Here is a 21,461-nt window from a genome sequence, read left to right as displayed (position 1 = left end):
CTGAATTTGCTTATTGGTTTTAGGATTTTGGTGAGTTCTCTAGGGTCTTTATATTTAAGGTCATGTCTCAGAAAACTGATAATTTGACTTCCTCTTTCCCAATTTGGATGACCTTTTGATTTTTTTCTCTTGTCTGATAGCTCTGACTATAACACCCAGTACTAAGTTGAATAAAATCACTGAGGGAAGCATCTTGGCTTCTTCCAGGTCTTAGAAGATTTCCAGTTTTTACTCATTAAATATGATGTTAGTTGTGGGCTTCTTATATATGGCCTTTATTATATTGAGGTATATCCTTTCTATAATTAATTTTCTCACAGTTTTTATCATGAAGGCACGGAATTTTATCAAATGCTTTTTTAAAACTATTGAAATGATCATGTGCTTTTTGTCTTTCATTCTGGTGGTAGGATATATTACTTTATTGACTTTCATAGTTGAGCCACTCCCATATAACTAGGATTAACTCAATCCTAGTGAATGAACTCCCCCTGCCCACATTCATTTTTATTTTTTTTCAGCTTTAATTGAGTTTATTGGTACATTTTAGGGATGCAGTACAGTTACATTCGTTGTTGGGATCTTGTACCTCTACATGACAAGTCTTGATTCTCATTTTTCCCCTTACCCCTGCCCTCCCTTCACCCCATTTTTATTTTTATTTTTAAAGATTATTTTTATTGGTATATTTTGGATACACATGAAGATCACATTCATCACAGGAAATTTGTACCTGTATGTGATGCGTCTTGCTTCTTTTTTTTCCCCATTCCCCTCCCCTTCCTTCAACTCTTCTTTCCTTCATTTACAAAAGCTTTATTTCCTGAGTAGTCAATTTTATAGAAAAACCACATCTTCTTTATACTACTCAGCCAGAAAGAATGAGAAATTAGATTCATTCATAGAAAAATGGATACATATTGAGGATATACGCCTAAGTGAAATAAATAAGTCACACATGTGTAAATACTGAATAGTTTCTCTGGTGTGAAATACTATAATAGTACGTAAGATCCTAATGAGATAATGGACAATGTGAAATAGGAAGAAAAGGGCTAAAGGTGTAGGGAAAGTGGGAAGGGTAGGGGAAAGGTAATAAGGGAAAAGAAAAAATATGAGAAAATGAAAAAAATGGAAATAAAGTGCTTGTAAATGGGGAGGGGAGAAGCGGGTGAAGGGAGGGCAGGGACAAGGGGAACAAATGAGAACCAAGACCTGTCATGTAAAGGTACAAGATCCCAATGATACATGTAACTGTACTGTGTACCTAAAAGGTAGCAAGAAACTCAATGAGATAAAAAAGCTTTTATTTTCATTTTTCCTTTATTATTTTTTTCTTATATATTCCTTCCAACTCCAGTTCCCTTCTCATTTGAACATTTTCTTACCATTTCCCAACCTCAGTTATACATTTTGTTCCTTATTTACAAGTTAGGTTTCTCACACCAGAGAAACAATGCAGTAAATATATGGGTCTGATGTATTTCCCTTAAGAATATGGTCTCAAGGTGAGTCCATTTAGCTAGAAATATCTCAGGCCTATCCTTCTTTATGGCAGAGTAGAACTCCATTGTATAGAAAGACCATATCTTTATCCATTCATTCGTTGATGAGTATTTAGTGTGTTTCTAAGATTTAGCTATTACAAACTGTGCCACTATAAACATGGGTAGTCATATATCACTGTGGTATGATTCTTTTCATTGCTTTGGGAAGATTCCAAGAAGGAATCGCTGGGGCAAATGGAACCTATACTTTTAGTTTTCTGAGAAATCTTTACAATGATTTCTGCAGTGGTGCTGGTCTGTAAAGGGTTCTTTTTTCTCCACAGCCCTGCCAGCATTTGCTGTTGGTTGATTTCTTGATATTAGCCATTCTTTCTGAAGTGAGATAGAATCTCAGTGTTGTTTTAATTTGCATTTCTTGAATGACTGGTGATGTTAATATATTTATTTGCTGTTTGTACATCATTTGACAAGTGTCTTTATTTCAGATGCCATTTTTGGATTGGGTCTTTAAATTTGGGAGGTTTGATTTTTTTGGAGTTTTTTTTAATGTATTTTAGATATTGTTTCCATTTCTGAAGAACACCTGGCAAAAGCTTTTTTTTTCCTACACTGTGGGTTGTCTCTCCACTCTGTTGGTGGTTTCTTTTGCTGTGCAAAAGCTTTTTAACAAGATGAGATCCCAGTTGTTGATTTTTTGTGATATTTCCCATGTGATCGGGGTATTGTTAATAAAGTCTTTATCTAAACCAGTGACTTCAAGAGTTCTACCTATTCTATCTTCCATCAGGCTTAGTATTTCTGGTTTAATATTTAGGTATTTGATGCAATTTGAGTTTAGTGCATTATGAAAGATGTGGGTATAGGTTTAATCTTCAGCATATGGGAACCCAATTTTCCCAGCACCATCTGTTAAATAGGCTATAGGCTATATTTCTCCAGTAAAGGTATTTGGTTCCTATGTTGAAGATTCGGCATTAGCAGTTGTTTCTACATCTTCTAATATGTTCCATTGACTCTTAGGGTTTTCTTTTTTGCCAGTACAATGCTGTTTTATCATAGTAGCTTTGTAGTATAATTTCAAGTCAGGGATTGTGATTCTCCCTGTCTTGCCTTTGTTGCCAAGAATTGCTTTTGCTCTTCTAGGTCTCTTCTGGTTCCAAATGAATTTTAGGATTGTTTTCTCTAATTGTGTGATATAAGCTATTGGTATTTTGATTGGAATTGCATTTAATCTGTATAATAGTTTTGGAAGTGTGGCCATTTTCACTATATTGGTTCTCCCCACCCAAGAACAAAGAATATCTTTCTATTTTGATATCTTCTTTGATCTCCTTTTTGAGAGTAGTGTAGTTTTCCTTGTAAAAGTCTTTTACTTCCTTTGGTAGATCATTCCTAAGTATTTTGATTTTTCTTGTTGCTATTGTGAAAGGTGTTGTTCCCCTAATTTGTCTCTCAGTGTGTTCCCTGCACTCCCTTCACACCCTTCTCCCTCCCCATTTACAACATTTTATTTCTGTTTTTTCATTTTCTTCTATTTTTTTCCTTTCCCTTATTAGCTTTCCCCTACCCTTCCCACTTTTCCTACACCTTTAACCCTTTTCTTCCTATTTCATATGGTCAATTATCTCATTAGGATCTTATGTACTATTATAGTTCTTTACACCAGAGAAACTATTTGGTATTTACACATGTGTGACTTACTTATTTCACTTAGGAGTATATCCTCAAAATGTATCCATTTTCCTATGGATGAATCTAATTTCTCATTCTTTATGGCTGAGTAGTATTCCATTTTATAGAAAAACCACATCTTCTTCATCCAGTTTCCAACTGATGGGCAAATGGGCTGATTCCAAGTTTTAGCTATTACAAACTGGGCCGCTATAAACATGGGTGTGCATATATCACTGTGGTATGATTCTTTTAATTCTTTTGGAAAGATACTCAACAGAGGGATGGCTGGGTCAAAGGGAACCTCCAGTCCCAGCTCTTTGAGGTATCTCCATATTGACTTCCATAGTGGTTGCACCAGCCTGCACTCCCACCAACAATGGAGAAGGGTTCGTTTCTCCCACAACCCCACCAACATTTGTTATTGTGTGATTTCTTGATAGCAGCCATTCTTTGTGGGGTGAGGTGGAATCTCAGTGTTGTTTTCATCTGCATCTCTCGAATGACCAGTGATGTGGAACATTTTTTCATATATTTACTTGCTGCTTTTACTTCTTTGTGTGAGAAATGTCTGTTCATTTCAGATGCCCATTTTTGAATTGGGTCTTTATATTTGGGGGGGCTGATTGTTTTGAGTTCTTTATATATCCTTGATAATAGTCCTTTGTCTGAGGAGCAGCTGGTAAAAATTTTTTCCCATATTGTAGGTTGTCTCTTAGTTCTGTTGATGGTTTCTTTTGAAGTACAGAAGCTTTTTAATAAGATGAGATCCCAGTTGTTGATTCTTTTTGCTACTTCCCATGCTACTGAGGATTTGTTCATAAAGTCTTTTCCTATGCCAATGTCTTCAAGAGTTCTGCCTAATTTATCTTCCAGCAAGTTTAGCTTCTCTTTTTTTAATATTTAGATCTTTAATCCACTTGGATTTTAGTTTAGTGCGTGGTGATAGATAAGGGTCTAGTTTTAATCTTTGGCAGGTTGAGATCCAGTTTTTCCAACACCATTTATTAAAGAGGCTATCTTTCCTCCAGTGGGGACTGTCAGCTTCTTTGTCAAAGATGAGGTAGCTGAGTACATGTGGAGTTTTTTTGTGTCTTCCAGTCTATTCCATTGATCCTCAGGTCTGTTTCTTTGCCAGTACCATGCTGTTTTTATCACAGTGGCTTTGTAGCATAATTTCAAATTGGGAATTGTTATATCCGCTGCCACATGTGTGTTGCCTAGGATGGCTTTTGCTATTCTAGGTCTCTTGTAGTTCCAAATGAATTTTTGGATTATTTTTTGTAGTTCTGTGACATATATCGTTGGAATTTCAATTGGAATTGCATTGAATCTGTATAGCGGTCTTGGTAGTATGGCCATTTTCACTATGTTGATTCTTCCTACCCAGGAGCGAGCAGGGGATATCTTTCCATTTTCTTATATCCTCTGTGATCTTGTTTGTCAGAGTGCTGTAATTTTCAGCGTAGAGGTCTTTTGCTTCTTTGGTTGGATTGCTTCCTAGATACTTCATTTTTTTGGATGCTATTGTGAAAGGAATTGTTTCCCTAATTTCTCTCTCAGTTCTGATATAATCTTTGTTGATTTTTTTTTTGTCTAATGTATCTGCCTATCATGACAGTGGTATGTTGAGGTCCCTCATTATAATTTTATTAGTGCTTATTCATTTTTTCATGTCTGGTAATATTTGTTTTGTATAGTTGGGTGCACTACTATTTGGTGCATATATATTTATGATTATTATCTCTTCCTGTTGGATTGTTTTAGAAGGATATAGTGAGCTTCTTTGTCTCTCTTAATCAGTCTTGGATTGAAATCCACTTTGTCTGCAAATAGAATAGCTACCCCTGCTTTTTTTCTGGGTTCTTGTCACATGGAGTATTGTTTTTCATCATTTGACTTTCAGTCTATGAATTCTGTTTTGAATTAAATGTTTTTCTTGGGTGCAGCCTAGTTTTGGATCTTGCTTCTTGATCCATTTAGACAGTCTGTTTCTTTTGATTGCTGATTTGAGATCTTTTATATTGATGTTTTTAACCAATATGTACTGACTTATCCTTGTCATGGTATTTTCCTTTTGTTGCCCCCACCACCCGCCCCCATTTAATTGCTTGCCTTGCCTGGTGGCTTTGTTCTCATGGAGTTATGGAGTTTTAGTCCTTGTTATTTCTTTCTAGAATATCCTTCAGAACATTTTTGAGTGGCACTTTGGTCATTATGAGTTTCTTCAGGTGTTTTTTCATGGAAATGTCTTATTTCTCCATTAATTTTGAGAGGCAGTTTTTTGAATTACATCATTCTGGGTGGAGGTTGTTTTCTTAAGGGCTTGAAATACTTTACTGCAAGCTCTCCTTGACCTGAGGTTTTGTGTTTTGAAAATTCTGCTGTGATTCTGATGAGCTTTCCTTTATAGGTTATTTTTCTTTTGTCTAACAGCTTTTAGTATTCTGTTCTTGTGTTGAATTGCTGGAATCAAGTATTATATGTCTTGAAGTAGATTTTTTTATCACACCTAATGGGAGTTTTATATGCTTCCTTTATCTGTATGTCAAATTATTTTTCCATACTTGGGAAGTTTTCCACCATTACTTCTGTGAACAGGTTTTTAAAAATGTCTTTTGTGCTGTCTCCTGCTTTTTCTTGACTTTGATCAATCTTTTGTTACTCTTCTTTGCATCATCTAGCAGCTATTAAATTGATTTTTTGTGGTCCCTTGCTATTCTAAGAAATCTTCCTTTTCATGATCACTACCTACAGTCCTGTCTTCTTCTGATATTCTGTCCCCATGTTGGCTCATTCTGCTGCATATACTTTCAGTGGAATATTTAATCTCCTGGATAGCTATTTGAATTTGTTTTATGGATTCCATTTCTTACCTATGTTTGTTTTTCATAGTTTCCATCATTTTCCTAGCTCCTCTATTTTTTAAAATCTGTATCTGTTCTAGATTTGCGAATCTTGTCCGTTTTTAAAATCATCATGTCTGTATTTATTTCAGAAATTATTTCTAATTTGATTTTTTCTAGATCCTCTTTCATCAGCTTTATTACATCCATGGTTACCACTTTAGAGAGTCCAGGTATGTGACTCAAATTGTTCCACATCATTACCCCCTGGATTTGATTTTTGTGATCTGGAAGTCTAGGTTGCATCTTACTTAAGTGTCCTCCTATTTTCTTTTTTTAATTCCTGGGTTGATGCTTGTAAATTGCTTATGGCATGTAGCTTTTTTGTTAGTATTTAAAATCCTTAGGAAACGACTACTTCTCAGAGATGTCTTGCAGGTATAGCTAGCTGACTTTTGGGTTTTTGAGTCTGTTGCAAGAACCTACCTGTTCAATTTATTGGGTGAGAAGTTGCTACCTATTTGGCCTACCCCTGGTTCTTTGGCACTGGCTTATCATATTGCTTATGACCCTTATGCATTCTTAGTCTTGGCATATCAGGAAAAACAACTGATTAGAACAGTTATGTCACCTTGACTAAAGTAATACATTCATCAATAGCAATAGCATCAAACACAGCCTAGAAAATGACAAACTGATAACTATTAATTTGCCCCTTTTAACATCATCAACCAGTGCCCTGCAGTGCCTCTGTAATTCAGCCCCACCTGCAAGGCAGCTGGGAATTTCTGATCATGTGTACAGATTAATGGCTGGATCTTTGGCAGAAAGGTGGTTTCCTTGGATTTTACAGAGGCCTGATGCTATATTATACTATATTAGGAATGGCTCCATGTGCAGCTACCCATTTGATGTAACTCAACGATGAATGCAATTAAGAACTGTTCTGCCAGAATTTGAAAAGTGCCTTACCATGCAGGAGACTATGAAGTATGTCTACAGGCACCATGGGATCCTGTACCATGGGTTATCCCTCAATTACATTCACTGCATTCTTTCTCAAACTGCAATCTATGAACTTCACCTAAACAAAAAAAAATTGTTTCTCATGGTTTCTTTTCCTTTATAAACTCCCAGAAGGAAAAAATTAAATGCAGGAGAAGCATTACTTTGGGGATTATTTACCTTAGCACAGGAACCACTGGTGTTTTATTACTTGATTTATTTTAAAGTCATGAATCAAAAGTGCTTAACTGACTTTTTGATACCAATCGTTATACCTTAGAGCAATGAAAAAAATTCCTAAGCTGATGCTGGCTAATCAGTTAGGTTATTTGAAACTGTTTTAAAGTTTTATTTGGCAGTGCAGTGTTTGTAACTCCATAATGGGGTTCAAGAGATTGCCATTAGCTTCATTACACTGTTTCAAGCTTTTAATTGTAATCATGATTTTCTCTCGCTCTCCCTCTCCCTCCTTCTCCTTTGTGCTGTGTCAAGGCCCAAACCCAGGGCACTGAATATGCTAAGCAAGTACTCTTCCACTGAGTTCGCTCCAAGCCTGTAATCATGATTTTGTAAAAACTCTTAACATTGTTTATTGTTAAGATATGCAGTCTCGGTTAAATTGCAGCAGAATGATAACAGAATTTTTAAGTACTGTTATTTCTCTTATAATTCTCCTTGACTGGATAAAAGGAGAAATGCTTTTCCTTCAGTTTTAAATAAAACAAATGTATTTGAAGTGTATTTAAAAATGAAGAATCAGGTTTTATACAAGTGGTAAGACCAGGCACTATGAATGATTTACATGTGTTTTTAAAAGTCCATGTGTTTCTCACAGGCACTTATAATACAGAGTATCTTTGCTCTCAAAAACAGAGTACTGCCCCAGTTATGTTTTGTTGGATGGTTTGGTATATACTAGAAGATTGAAAGTGAACTGTGAAATATCCATTAATGTAGATGTGAGTATCAAAGGATGTTTCTAAGCTGTTATGTCATGATATGTCAACTAGGTCTTCCATGTAAAATCATTTTAGTACAATATAAATTTATGGAGAAATATAAAATATGATTTGATCACTTTTTTGCTATTCTTTCTATTAAGAACATTTTTTTAAATTTAAGAATTCCACTTCTTGTTTTTGGAGCACTTTTTATAGTTTATTGTAAGCATAACATAAATGGGAAAAAAAGTTAAAGTTTTTTTTTTTTTTGGTACCAGGGATCGAACTCAGGTCCTTGTGTTTGCGAGGCAGGTGCTGGATCCACTGAGCTAAATCCCTGGCCCTAAAGTTTTATATCTAAAAATAGTGATTTGTAGAACTGATGTGATTTTTAAGATATGAGAAAACTAAGATGAAAGTGTCATTTCTGCATCATTTTTGGGGCATAAAAGCTGTCTTATCATACCTATGTAAAAATTGGATGAGCTGGTTTCATTTTCAAAGTCTTTATTTTCAAAGTAAATATGAATCTTAGTATAATTTTTAAAAGTGTACCAGCAGGTAGAAATACAAGTTATTTTGTATATTTTCATTTCTGGTCCACACTGTAGCTAACTATTGTTACTGAGTCTTAAAATAATTTAAACGTATAAAATAAATATCTTAGTTGTATTACCAATAAAAGGGAATGGCAAATATTTTTTAAAATTTGCCACTTTTAACTGTATGAACTATATTTGTGATTATATAACAAAACCTAAAACAAACCAGAAAATTGTATACAGTATATATACCTTCAATATGGCAATTTTAACATCAGGAGACAAAATAAAAGGTGTTGGGGAAATAGAGAAATTGAAGAAGAGGAAGAGATTAGCAGTAAGGCTGGAGGACGAGGGAAGATTACATGGACTTTGGGAAACAAGTGAGAGAAGGAAGAACTAAGAAGAACAGAACAGTAAAACTAGAAACAATATTCACACTCATAAAAACAAGAACAAACAGGGATGGGGAAAAATGAGAACCAAGACCTGTCATGTAGAGGTACAAGATCCCAATGATGAATGTAACTGTACTGTGTACCTAAAATGTACCAATAAACTCAATTAAAACAACAAACAATCAAGAAAAAGAAAAACGTCCATTTCAGGACATGTCTCTACTGACAGAATAGGCCAACAAAGCTCAGGTCTGTGTTGATTAACCTCAGCAAGCTATCTGTAGGCTTATGTAAGGTAGTACTTCATCTTAGCAAGCCCACACCTTTAGTTCCACTGAAGTTCAGGCTGGTTTCTGGCTGTGAGGCTGGAGTCTGATTTTTTTTTTAGCCTGCAGCACTCTGTGCCTCCTGCTGGCTTGAACTCAGCTCCCTGTTAGCTTGGACTCAGCTCCTTGACCTCCTGCCAACTTGAATTCAGTTCTTCCTCATCTTTTTACCAGGAACCACTAGTTGTGCAAGCCCAAAGCTACTCTGAGTTCTGAGCTCAGTTGTTCTCTCTTCCAGATGGTTATGGGCCAGTTATCCTCTGCTCGGGAACATCTGAACCTGAATAACTCACCAGCCACTGCATAGACGACTACTGCACTGTTCCTGATGTATGTCTCCATGCAGCCCTCTGGGGTCACCAGCAGTCACCAAGCATCTGCTGATTTGAGCTGTTCCTCCCATGCAGTGAGTCAGGGCTGAGAGAGAAAGTGCCACTCACTACCTCCTCCTCCTCTATTGAGGTCTCTCTCTTCACTCTCTCCACAGACTTTAATTCTCATTTCACATCCTTGCTGAGTTCCAGGGTCCCACTTCCCTCCTCCCCCTCTTCCTCATGTTGCTGTATTCCAGCCTCTGGACACCAAATCTCAGACAGACTGTTTCTGTGCTGTTCAGCACCCCACCTTCTTCTTGGAAGTCCTCAAATGAACCTTTTAACATACTACTTATTTTGTTGAGGATTTGGGATCTTTGTTTATCAAGGATATTGGCCTACAATTTTCTTCTCTTATAGTGTAATTGTCTGATTTTGCTATCAGGGTAATGTTAGCCTCATAAAATGAATTTGGAAGGATTCCCTAGTCTTTAATTTTTTTTAAATGTCTGAGGATTTAGTTCTTTTTTAAATGTTTGTTTTAATTCAGAATGGAGCCATCTTGTCTTGGGTTTTATTTTTATAGGAGATTTTTTTTCCTCTGGTGCTGGGATTAAACCCAGAGCCTCACACATGTTATGATTACGAATCGATCTCCTTACTCATGATTTGTGTGTTTTAGATTTTGTGCTTCACTGTGATTTGAGCTTTGTGTTTCTAGGAAGTTATATTTTTCTTCAAGCTTATCCAATTTGTTGGAGTATAATTGCTGATAATAATGTCATGATCCTTTGTATTTCTGTGGTTTCAGTTTTTTTGTTTTTTATTTGTTTGTTTGTTTGTTTGTTTTGGTACTGGGGATTGAACTCGGGTCCTTGTGCTTGCAAGGCAGGCCACCTAACCGCTGAGCTAAATCCCCGGCCCCCTTTGGTTTCAGTTTTAATATCTCTTTAATTTCTAAATTCTATTTATCTTCTCTTTATTAGTCTAGCTAAAGGTTTGTTGATTTGGGTTATCTTCCCACAAAACTGAAATCTTACTTACATATTTATTTTGCATTACTATCTTGCTATGTTGCCCAAGTTGTTCTCTAAGTCCCAATCTTAAATGATTTGCCCACCTCCGCTTCCTGAGTAGTTGGGACTATAGGTGTGCACCACTGCACCGAGCTTCCAAAATCTTACTTTGTCTTTTCTGTTGTTTTTCTAGTCTCTATTTCATTTATTTCTACTCTGATCTTCACTGTTGCCTTCCTTTTACTAACTTTTTTTTTCTAGTTCCTTTGTTTATTTGGAATCTTCTTTTTAAATATAGGCATATACTGATATAAACTTTCCTCTTAGAACTGCCTTTGTTATATCCCCTAAGTTTTGGTATGTTGTGTATCCATTCTAATTTGTCTTACGATTTTTCTTTTTTTTAAGACATAGTCTTACTATGTAATTCAGGTTGTCTTTGAACTCACTATATAGCCCAGGCTGGCCCCAAACTCCTGTCAATCTTCCTGCCTGGATCTCCCAAGTTCTGGTATTACAGGTGTGTACCACCATGCCCAGTTTGTCTTATGATTTTTAAATTTCCTTCCTAATTTCTTCTTTGAGCTATTGGTTATCCATAAGCATGTTGTTTAATTTTCAGATATTTGTTAATTTTCCAAAATTTCTGCTTTTCTTGATTTCAGTCTGTATGTGTCCTTAAACATGAGTCTTTAGTACACATCACATAGTTGAGTCTTGTTTTTTAATCCATGGAGGCACTTTATGTGTTTTGATTGTAGAATTTAATCCATTTGCATCCAAGATAATTATTACTAGGAAAGGACTTACTACTGCCATTATGTCTTCTGATTGTCTTGTGGCCTTTTGTTCCTTTTCTCTCTCCTGTTGTCTCCCTTTTTGATTAGGTGATTTTCTCTAATGGTGTCCTTTGATTCCTTACTTTTTGTTCTTTTTTTTCTCTTTGAGTTTATTGGTGCATTTTAGGTATACAGTACAGTTGCATTCATCATTGGGATCTTGTACCTTTACATGACAGGTTTTGGTTCTCATTTAATCCCCTTACCCCTGCTTTTCTTTTTGTTCTTAATGTGTCTACTAACTATCAGATTTGCTTTGTGTTTACTATGGAGCTGACATAAGCATTTTTATTTTCAACAGGCTATTTTAAGCTGTTAATTTTTATAGCATACAGAAACTGTAATTTTACTCACCTATTCCCCTACATTTTACTTTTAATGTTACAAAGTACATCTTTTTGTATTTGTATCCCTTAACATATCAATATTTTAAAGTTTTATCTTTTAACATTTATCTCTCATGAAGCTATTTTTGTGCATGGATAATATTCAAGTTGATATTTCTGTGGCTCTGTGAATACTGGAGACCCCTGTCCTACTATCTTACTGCTGTCAGTGTTCAACATTGGTTATTATTATTAGTTCATTTATAGTATTATTTTCTTCATCTAAAGCAGATGCTAAGTTTAGGACTTATATTTGATCTTGCTTTTAAGGGATGGTTGAACTATTCTTTTTAGTTTACATGTTCTTGCCAAATTATATTAACCTGAACACCAATACATACATGCAGATATATTGAACCTAACATACCAGCAGTGTTGCTGGCATTATTTTCTTTAATAGAAAAAAACTAAGAGACTATTTCTGAAAATATTTTTTAAACTAGATGCAAAATTTTCTAGCAGAACTACAAATAATTCTGCTGAAAGAGGCCACTCAGCCATCCTCCTGAGGAATCTGGGCTTGATTTAAGTTTGAAGAAAACATTTAGAATTAATTTTAAATTCTCTGCCAAATACATGACCTTCAGTTTTTTTCAAGAATGTCTTTTAGAGTTCACAAAACAAATTCAACTTACATGAGAATGTAAATCAAGTTAGGCTATGCAATCACATATGCTACTTCTTACTGACTTTATCTAAGTTTGACAGCAGAATTTAGGTTGCAACAAACTTGGAGATATCCAAAAGACCTTTCACTTCAAGGTCTGAAATGATTAAATGATTAAAATTGCCCTTTAATAATTAAACATGCCATCTGTGTGAGACAGAGTGTGACCTTTCACCCAGGTCTCTCAGGCACTTCTAGAATTTCTGCAGTTGGCACATATGGAATCAGAAATCCATTTCTATTCATCCTTTGAAATATTAGAGGAGCAGACTTAGAGCAGCTGTTTCTGTACTGCTAGATTTCATTGAAATGTGGGTTTTAAAAGCCCTTGGTTAGCCATTTTGAGTTAGCATACCTTATTCACAAATCTCACCATAATATAATACAACTGATGCCTGAAACTCAGTATAGCAGAACATTGGCTGAACAATGCACTTAGCAACAATAACCAACTAGAATTGCTTTCCATTGAAATGTTCTTTTACATTATACATGGCCTCAAAAATGTCTGATAGATTATAAATATTCCTTTTTCTATAACAGCAACATAGCAACAATCTCAATTATGTTCTCCCTTCTTTCCTTTACCCCTACTGGGAATATATAAGGAAATATAATAACCTACCTACTTTTGGGTTTTGAGATTAATAATACTACTAAAAAATTGATACTACCCTGTCATTAAGCCAATGGTAGCATTTAGGCAGTCAGTCACTTGTCTGTATTAAAGGTCCTATCAGAAAACTCCCATAGTTCAATGATCAACAGTGCAGTGGTCAGAACGCAAGAATATCAGTCACATAAGCAAAAATGTCTCTGCCTGTTTGGAAGATAGTTGTATAGGCCTTGACTATAATAGTAATCATTAATTATCCTGTACTATATTGGAGACTTTTTATTTGTTTGTCTTCAATAGGCTGTTTAAAGGTTCAGTTGTCAAAACTATATTCAAATGTTTTCAGTGTTGATTTTAGTGCTGCTTTTAGAGATAAACTTGACTCTTTATGTCCATTTAAAGCCTTTTATAGACATTTAAATCCAGATGCAAAGATAAATAAGCTATTCTTATTTTTTAAATGCAAAATTTCTTTGTTTGTTTGTTAGTTTTCTGGTACGAGGAATTGAACTCAGGACCTTGTGCTTGCGAGGCAGATGGCAGTATTACTGAGTTAAACCCGTGGCCCTAAAATACAAATTTTAATTAAAAAAAACAAACTATGGGGAAGTTCTTTTCAAATTTGTTTCTCACAAAAACATATCCAGAAATCAGTAGAGATGATCTTGTTTGCTTTATTAATTTATTCATTACATTATGTATTAGAATTCAATGTATTGAATTCTAGATGGAATTCACTAGACATTACAACATAACATAAAATAGCTTACATTTGCCCATTTTTCCTCCAGCAATATTTTAAGTCATGAGATAGATCATGGGTATGCAACTCATTAATTTATTTTAAAATATTTATGCAGGAGTTCTTCCTGTAATGAGTGAGAAGATAATGTCATGGATGAGACATTGAAGAACTTAATCTTGGATTACTATAAGGAGCCAAGATTATAAAATAAATATCCATAACATTAACTGACTTAGTTTTATTACATGTATTTGTTAAAGAGATAGACATAAGGGAGAAGGCAGTTCTCTTTCTGAAGAGAAAGTGTGTTTATTCATTGGTTCACCCTACAAATCCACTTTCCATCCTTTTTTTTACCCTACTGTTTCTTTATAGCTTGACTTGCCTGAGTTTCTTCACCCTCCTGCCTTAGAGGAGAGGTAGCAGAAGAGAGAGAGGTCGTGGCATTTATTCCCCCTCCTCTCTTAGCCAAACATATTTCTTGTACTTTGTCCCCACAGTTTCTGTTGGGCGGCTCTTCTTCAATTGTCTCTGATTCCAGCCTCCCCACTCCTCACTTTGTCCCTTTGGTTTCAGGGGTGGTAATAGCTTCCTGTTAGTCCTGTTCCTCTATCCTCTCCTCTGTTCTGGGAGCTCCTGCTATGTCTCCTTACTTTTCCCTTCCTTGAATTCTCTTCACTTGCCATTCCTACTTGGCCACACCAACTGACACAGGGAGAACTGCAGGATGCTAAGCAAGATATTGCAGAACTTCCTTTAACTTAAAATTTCATGATGTACACTTGAAGAAAAGAACAAAGCTACTATTGAGAATAAAAATATCTCATTTCTATTGGCAACAGATGGCATTCATAGTCATGCACAGACATTTCGTGCATGAGCTGTTCTTTTCTAGAGTCTGTTGCCTACTTCTACTTTAAACTATTTACAAATGTTAACTCTATACCGAAAAATACAAAATCAGTGAAAAGTGTTGTTAAAAACTATTTTAATAGATATATTTAGGATTATGATTAAGGCGACAATACAGCTTATTTGAAAAGATGTAAAGAAGAAAGAAAAATATATGTGTCAACGGAATGGAAACTTTTTGACAGGAACAATTCTGAAAGACAGTAAATTGAATGATGACAGAAAAGTACTGTGCCTAACTGCTATGGACTGAATTTTGTTATCCTTTCTCCCCATTTATATGTTGAAGCCCTGACCCCCAAACTGATTGTATTAAGGAACTGCTTAGGTTTGATAAGATTGTAAGAGTTGAGTCCTATTCTTCCTTATGGGAAGAAGAGTATCAAGAGTGTGTGTTACAGAGTAAAGGAGAGCACACAAAGAAGGGTACTGTCTACAGTTTAAGGAAAGAGGCCTTAGTAGAAAACACCTGGGCCAGCTCCTTGTTCATGGACTTCTGGCCTCCAGAACTGTGAGAAGAAAATTTCTGTTATTAAACCCAATCCATCCGTGCCATTTTCTTTCTTTTTTTTCTCTCATTGATTTTATTGTTACATTTTAGGTATACAGTACAGTTACATTCATCATTGGGATCTTGTACCTTTACATGACAGGTCTTGGTTCTCATTTTCTCCCCATATCCCTGCCCTCCCTTCACCCCCATTTGCCCATCAGTTGGAGACTGGATAAAGAAGATGTGGTTTTTCCTATAAAATGGAATACTACTCAGCCATAAAGAATGAGAAATTAGAGTCATTCATAGGAAAATGGATGCATACTGAGGATATACTCCTAAGTGAAAATAAGTCACAAGTGTAAATAACAAATACTTTCTCTGGTGTGAAAAACTAATAATAAGATCCTAATGGTATCATTTACAATGTGAAACAGGAAGAAAAGGGCTAAAGGTGTAGGGGAAGTGGGAAGGGTAGGGGAAAGGAAATAAGGGAAAAGAAAAAAATATGAGGAAATGGAAATAAAGTCTTTCTTTTTTTAATTCATTAAGTTTATCAGTACATTTTAGGTATACAATATGATGACATTCATCATTGGGAATTTGTAACTTTACATGATATATCTTGGTTCTGATTTTTTTCCCACTCTCCTCATCTGTGGTATTTTCTTGTGGTATTCCTGGCTAACTACAGTGACAAATGAGCAATAACTACGAGAGACTAAGACTGAGACAGTTTTAAATTTGTGCATATGGTGAAAGGATTACCACCCCCAAGAACATTTCCATCAGCATTTGTGTTACTTTGTTTTCTTGAAGACTTGTCTGCCAGCATGGGATTAGAAGTGTAAGATGCTTATGGGGAAATGGTTAGAAAGAAAAGGGGAAGGAAGGAGTCAGTAAAGGTGAGGAGAAGCTTCAAATGGCCAGAGATCTGACACATTTGAAGAAGAAAAGATACAAGGACGCTTTGGTTGGTAGAGTTTCAAAGTACACTGCTGTAATATTTAGCTTTCACTGAGCATAGGTTGTAGGAAGCGTAGCCATGGCATGATTATGGTAGAGAACTCGAAGGGACAGCAAGTGAGATCATCAGTTAGTTAGGCTTTAACACCAGCATTCCTGTATAGCAAAACTCCACATAATTTCAACATGGCTTTTATCCGCTTTAGAGACTAAATCCTTCAAGTTTGAATCCAGAGAAAGACAGGCATTTTTATTCCAGCTTTCCTAGCAAAAACTCTGAGATTGTCTTGGCACACTTAGATCATGTGCCTACCCCACCCTTAAGCCAGTCATAGTGCCAGGGAATTCTGTGCCTTGATTTCCTTTGGTCTAGTTTTCTTGAATCTATTGCCTACTCAGTGAAGTATGAGTTGTAGCCCCACCCAGACTGTAACAACTGAGGAGCAGTGAAGAGATATCTTCAGTAGTCCCTGTACAGAAAATGTATGTTTTCATGTTGGTATCTATTGCCAGATTACTTTCTAAAAACACTCAAACAATTCACAGTTCCTTCAAAAGATATTGTGGCACAAACCCCATCTTTACCAGTTATATGTCTCAGTTTTCTTGTTAAATGTTTGCCTATCTGATGGACACAAAATATAGCTCATTGTTACTTTGATTTGTGATTTCTTAGTACTGTGTTGAGTTACGCTGCATTATTTACTCCCTATTTATGTTTGCTTTGCTACAGGTACTCTTCACATCTCTGTACATTTTCACATTTTTTTTGTCTTTTTGTTGTCTGTTTCTAAGGGCACTTTCATATTATAGGTAATGATTCTCTATTCTTTGTATTAAAACTAGGCAAGGAAAAGACATGAATTCTGCACGTCTACCCTTTATCCATATTTACCCTGTGAAGCATAGACATTTTTTTGTGAGAAAGTCACAGAATCATGGTGTGTTGGACCCTTGTTCATTCTAGAATGTTTCTATTGAGTTATTAATTTTAATTTTATGAGTTGTATTATACTGAACAGTGAGTGCTTCACAGGAAAAAAATCACAAAAATATTACATGTTTAATATTTAAAAGCATCAAAATTTTCAAAATTGACTTTTTCAATGTACAAATTTACAAATAACTAAATTCTTATATGACTTACAAGGAAAATATCAGTAGCACTCTACAGAAAAGTAATCTTTACTTCAATATCACACCCAAGGTAGTCTTCACACATGACAATAACACATTCCATATACATGTATTGCTTACACTGACAGCACATGTGTTTTGCTTTTCTGGCCTTTTGGTAGGGCATACTTCACATCTCACTGGTCTTGCTATTTTATCAGGAGATTTTTATTATACAATGTGTATTTAACAGGAACAAAATATCAAGGAAATAAAGTATTAAATTGTTAATATGTATTGCACATTTAGAATAGACATCAACATTTTCACACCTGCTGTGTACTTGCTTACAAAACCTAAAAGATAACATCAGAAATAAAAACTTATGTGAACTACAATGAAAATACCAATAGAACTCTACAATAAAAATAATCTTTTCCTTCAAATGTCACACCCAAGACAGTCTTCACATATGAAAATTGCATGCTCCATACACAAGTATCACAATGATAGTATGTGTGTTTTGTTTTCCTGGCCTTTATTGTAGGGCACAGTTGATATCTTTTTCATTTAACTGTTATTGTAATAGGTCTTTGTGATGCTGTACCTACCTGTACACCTGTCAGATCACCAGTATGCTCCACAGTGTTTTTTTTTTTTTTTGCATAGTTCCCTTGGCAGAAACATTTTGTTTATCCTCTGTTGAAAATGATCTCATGAATTCCAGTTCCAATCCTCTAAGAAAAATTCTCCATGGTATTTTGCACTTGTTACTTTCTTTGTAAATTATCAAACCATTTATACCACACATGCTTAGGATCAAGTAAAGTATAACCACTGGCCAACACTTTGTGTTTTAAGTGATGTCATAGTTGCTGCATAACTCATCAATAACATCTACCTTGCCTTTGGCTTTCTTGTAGAAAGTTTCCAGTTCAAGCTTCAGTTTCCTGTATCAATATTTCCATCATGGTGCAATGTTAACATCAGCAGTACCAGTTTTTCTTTGATGTATATGAGGCCGATGGAAATCTTTCTGAAATCCGAAGATTGTACTGTACAATGCTGTTTTGAAATTGTAACATTTCATTTGGAATTTCTGCTTTGTTCCTGCATACATTTCCTGTGCTGGTCAACTTGTGCTCTTTTAGCAAATGTAATATCGTTTGGAAATTTGTAGATCAATTGCTGAATGTTACATTCCAATTTCTTTGGCAGATAGGAGCAACAAGTCTCTTCACAACATAATTTGGTTTATTACTATATGAATAAGGACCTGATGGTTGAGTTCCAGGATAAATTTCTAAATCAAAAGCATAATAAGTCTTCATATCTACAAGGGCATAAATTTTTCTGCCATATTTTGACCCATTACTTTTCCACAAGTCTTTTACATTCTTGTGTTACCATGAGAAATCCCTGCTCAGTATAGCCGACGTATGAGTGCTTTCAGTTCAGCTAGTGAGGTGTCATAAAAAATACATTTTTAATATAACTATTGGTACATGCAGCACATTTTACTTGTATTTTAGCCTTTGTGTATTTCACGCCATCCCATAGCGTTCCATGTTACAATTTCCAACACTGAATGGCAGTGCTGACATTCTGTCCAATATGTTTCACTGCTACCAAGACCCTCCTTTCAGACCTAGTTCTAATATTGGATCATTACGTTTTGTTGTGTGACCATTTTGCAACATTTCAACTGGTCATTGCTGTGTTCTTATTTGAATGGAGGAGGTTTGTATTCCCTGTGTATCAGTCAATTCTTGCTCCGTTTCACTGTCATAGGTACTTTAGCTCATAAGGCCAGTGTCAGAATCATTGTTATTGTCATTATTGTCATCGTCATCATCATCATCATCTTCATCCACCCACACCACTCTTCTGTTAGGAAAACATGTGTTTTACCATAATGGATCATCTTCATCATCCATGCATGAGTAATCTGATGATTCACTTTTGACCTCCTCCAAAACTTGCAAATCTGTTTTTTCATGTGCCAGTGTACTGAATTGGGCTACTTCTACAAGTAACATCAAAAGAAAACTAAAAAAACTAAAACTAAAAAAAAATTCTAGAGTGATGTGGTTGTATTATATGTACCCTTTGTGATGCTCAGGTAAACATACACAAAACCTGTTAGATGAAGCAGCATGTGGGTGAAAATCTCAATTTGACACTTGCACACATGCACACACCTTGCTGTTCATCCTATCAAGTGGGTAAATACAGAGATTGCTTGGGTATCCCTCAGGGAAAGGGTACTGTGACACACAGCCAGCTACTACTATGCTAAAGTAAAAATCTACAGTAGAAAACTAAGGGATGTGTTTGTGTTATGCTTATAGGGGTATTACTATCCATACTCCCATCGTCATCCTCAGGACACAGGCTAGATCAAGGTGTCAGGAATGGTGAGAAAATGCCATATTTTTTTCAGTATTGGGGATTAAGCCCATTTCTTTTGCATGTTCCCAGCCTATTTTATTTTTTTATTTTATTTATTTGTTTATTTGTAAACTCAGGACCTTTAGCTTGCAAGGCAGGCAGCGGAACAACTGAGCTAAGTCCCTGGCCCTCCAGCCTATTTTATTTTGCAGCAGAATCTTGCTAAGGTACTGAGGTACTTGAACTTAGGATCCTCCTGCCTCACCTTCCCAGGCATTCACAACTATTCCAAATTTCCATCATATTTTTTTTTTCAAGAAGGAGTGGCAAAGTTTATTTGAAAAAGTAAAATGAAGAGTGAGAAATTGGCTCTGCAGAGTGAGCTTGGGCCAAGTAAAAGGGGAAATAGCAACATAAAAGAACACCCTGGAGAAAGCAAGGTGGGATATATCTATCATTAATTTTGAAAACCAAGATAAGTCCTGGTCAAGAACAAGATTTCATCAACCACCACTCTACCTCTCTCTAATATAGTACAGTTAGGGGCTGTGGGACCCCCCCCCAACTCAGCTGAACCTGAGCAACACCCCAGGGCTAACCCCTGTGATCTTTGTCTTAAGACACTACCCAGAGGCAGAAATAAGAATAACAGAGACCCCCCAAGAATTTCAAAAAAAGTGCATCCAATTATAACAGAATAAATTACAGGAAAGGACGTGTGCAGTAGATACAGCTGATGTGACACACACCCTGTCAGTGCCATTGTCCATCATCCTGAGAGACCCAGTGGAAGGCACTCTAGGCTGAGCGTACATTTCAAATCCTTAAGCCCTACTCAGTACACATTTGTGCCATTTTCCTTTCTTCTTGGGCCATTTTTCCTTTCCACCAGCATGTGTCTGCTCCTTTCAAGCATGAGTATACCATTGCCTAATTAAACTGAGGTGTGTTGTTTTTTTTTCCTTTGCATTGGTGCAATATCTAATTCTTTGTTCATTATGTGCAAGAACCTGAAAAGCTATCCTGGGACCCTATCACCAACAATAGTCTCCACACTCACATTGGGGCAGTGTTGCTCAAATTGTTTTTTATTTTTTTATTTTTTTGGGTGGGGGTTTGACACAGTCTCACTATGTAGCTGAGACTTACCTGGGACTCACTATGTAGTGCAGGCTGGTCTCGAACTCACAGCAATCCTCCTGCCTCAGCCTCCTAAGTACTGGGATTACAGGCATGTGCCACCATGCCTGGCTCTCAAATTTTAGTCATTCTGAAACTACCTTCCCAATTCTTGCCAAATCCATTTAAATTGTATACTATTTTTTATACTTCTGAAATTGACTTTTTTTTTTTTTTGGCACTGGGGATCAAACTCTGGCCCTTGCACTTGTGAGACAGGTGGCAGAACCACTGAGCCAAATCCCGGCCCTGAAATTGACTTTTTTTTACCATAGGTTTGTTTCAAAAAGAAAGTTCATATTGTTTCAATTATGTCATTGAAATTGCTACTTATATTTTTCTAATACACATTAAAATAAATGTGCAACTACAAAAAATACAAGTACTCATCTACATACCACTGAAACATTAGACCACATTACAGCACAACAAAAGGGTGACTGGACTAGTCAAGGACAAGATCCAGGATTTTCCATAGCTGCAAGTTTTATGGGATGCCCACTCGCTGATGGCAGTAGAGCACATCACCAAGAGCCCCAGCCACGGATCTCAGTCTCCTATGATATTGTATGATATACACAAGA

At 35.9% G+C, this 21,461-nt stretch overlaps 1 protein-coding gene across 2 annotated transcripts in view; it reads left to right on the top strand.

The window, feature by feature from the left end:
- Positions 1-19,278, top strand: part of Cldn12 (claudin 12) — a 44,201-nt gene extending 24,923 nt beyond the window's left edge. Inside the window, exons 3-4 of one of the 2 annotated variants that reach the window (XR_002024888.2) lie at positions 9,476-9,643; positions 18,231-19,278. The gene's annotated coding sequence lies outside the window, so the exon portion shown is untranslated. Of the gene's footprint in view, positions 1-9,475; positions 9,981-18,230 lie in introns of those variants that run through there. The other variant, XR_777404.3, reaches the window with a different exon arrangement.
- Positions 19,279-21,461: the final 2,183 nt, after the last annotated feature.

Source organism: Fukomys damarensis, unplaced genomic scaffold (assembly GCF_012274545.1).
Source record: "Fukomys damarensis isolate Sample0158 unplaced genomic scaffold, DMR_v1.0_HiC HiC_scaffold_4, whole genome shotgun sequence".
Taxonomy (NCBI): domain Eukaryota; kingdom Metazoa; phylum Chordata; class Mammalia; order Rodentia; family Bathyergidae; genus Fukomys; species Fukomys damarensis.
The sequence above is the reverse complement of the archived record's forward strand: the minus strand, read 5'-3'. Positions and strand labels throughout refer to the sequence as shown.